The sequence below is a fragment of the Ammodytes marinus genome, assembly GCF_949987685.1.
Source record: "Ammodytes marinus genome assembly, chromosome: 20".
Classification (NCBI taxonomy): Eukaryota; Metazoa; Chordata; class Actinopteri; order Uranoscopiformes; family Ammodytidae; genus Ammodytes; species Ammodytes marinus.
In genome coordinates, this window is record NC_137224.1 from 17,330,391 (window position 1) to 17,332,456 (window position 2,066).

Below are 2,066 nucleotides of genomic sequence, written 5' to 3' on the forward strand. Positions count from 1 at the left end.
CCAAGTTTGCATATCCCTGCAGCACATATTCTTCTTATAATATAATGTAAACGTAATTGGAACAGGCAACAGTGTATAGGGCGCAAAGCTGGAGGCAGAGGGGTTATTTTAGGGGAAATATGCGCACACAGCTCATCGTAAAATGATTGCGTAAAAATGTTTAAAAAGCATGAATAGACTTTTTTCTTCTCTATTTTCCTATGTCTCCTAGATGGATATGATAAGTTCAGTAAGAATAAGAATGGAGTTACTATAAAGCATCCAAAATGTCCAACAGGGGCTTGCCTTCCGTTTCATTTAAAACAATGCCACACAATCTCTCTCTTTCTCTCTCGCTCTCTATCTCTCTCTCTCTCTTTCTCATCACCAGCAACAATAGCCTGCGATTGTTCTAAATCGCTTCCAAAAACTTCAGCTTGGTCAGATCTACAGTAAATCAACAAAACAATTGTTTTTTTTAAGTGATTTGGGGCAGTTTTTTTTCCTCCATTTTCTTAGAGAGCATAATCATCTTTCCGTTTCAATGCATTTACCTGTAATGGACTCGGTAGATGTGCCCAAAGCGCGCTGCTCAGTCATCGCATGGTCAGTTTCTCTGTCGTGGCAATAAAGTCCACAGCAGCCAGAAGAAGAAAAAAAATAACCCGGTTTAAAGGCTATAGGAGAGAGGCGAAGAAAAGGGGGAAGATATAGGGCTAAAATAAAAGAGAGGAGTTATACGGTGGTCGGGAGTGCGGGTTTTTGGTTGCGTCTGGCGTGTATAGTTTCCAGGTTGGTGCGCTTGGTATTGCGCGCGTTCCCCTTCTTCGGCAGACACAGACACGGTGTGGTGTGGTGCGCCCAGGCCCCCCGCCGGTGACTGTCCAGGGCTCTCACCAACACTTCATAGCCATCCCCTTTAGTTTGAAATATGTATATATTCGTTAAGGATTCCTTGAGATGTGTGTCCACTTTGCAGGATTCAGGTTAAAAAAAAAATAACCCGGCCGTGCGCAAACTTCTTTATGATTCCGTTCTCTTCACACAGAGCTGATGGACAAAAAAACCCCAAAAGAGAGAAGCAGAAATGTGAAGAATGTGTAACCTTCTCTTTTTCGTTTTCCTCCCCTTTCAAAATTTAAAATCCATGACTTTTTGTCGTTGCATCCACAGGCGGTTCTTTCTTTCTTTCTTTCTTTTTTTCAGCGCATATATCCCCGCATCAATGTTTTAGAGATCCATGGAGATGCTGCTGCACATCCTGCCCGCTGAGCAGAACAAAAAAAAAAGCCGTTCAAAGAGAGAGACAATCTTTGATATTTCTTTTTCCCCGAATTATCACAAAGACATGCAGCCCTCCTCCATTGTCGCACACACACATACACATATACACACGCGGGACGACCACTCGTGCTCTCTCACTCTTTCAGTCTCCTCCAGTCAGACTGTATTCGCTCGGTTCCGTCCATCAGCAAAGCTCTCTCTCTCTCTCTCTCTTTCTCGTTCTCTCTCTCTCTTTCACAGCTGGATGGATGAAGGGGATCCTAACTTTCTCAGTCCCCGCCTACCCAAGGAGCGCGTAGCCCCTGCACCAATCACGACTTGGCCTGACTTGGAGCTCCCTCCCCTACTGCTTGAGCGACATGTCAGTCAAATAAGTTGTTGCTGGGAGGGAGGATGGAGGAGAGAGGAGGAGGGAAAACAGCTGGAATTGTATCGTCAACTCTCGGGCCAATGAGAAGCGAGGAAGCGGTGGCATCCAGCAGCTCTGCCATGTGATTGGTGCAAAGACTTATTAAGGGGATTTTTTTTTTTATTTATTTATTTTTTAGGGGGAAAAGTTGCAAGACTGTCCAATTAGCAGAGAATGGACAGTGACAAGTGTTGGCTTTCCATCAATATATAGAGATTTAACAAAAGTTTAAATGATATTAAGTTCCTTATTCTTATGTAGCCTAAATACTGAAAGAATAAATGTAATATCTAAATTATGTCTTTGTTGACATTTTGATTGCCAGATTTGGGGCTCCACAGGCCCCCGAATCTGGCAACCAAAATGTGGGTGGGTTTAGCATGTGCGCTGGTGG

General features: G+C 43.7%; 1 protein-coding gene across 1 annotated transcript in view; it reads right to left on the reverse strand.

Moving 5' to 3' along the window:
- LOC307266538 (uncharacterized protein) overlaps positions 1-1,403 on the reverse strand; it is a gene marked incomplete at its 3' end in the record, with an annotated part of 67,457 nt that extends 66,054 nt beyond the window's left edge. Inside the window, exon 1 of the mRNA XM_080048579.1 lies at positions 534-1,403. The remainder of the gene's footprint in view (positions 1-533) is intronic.
- Positions 1,404-2,066: the final 663 nt, after the last annotated feature.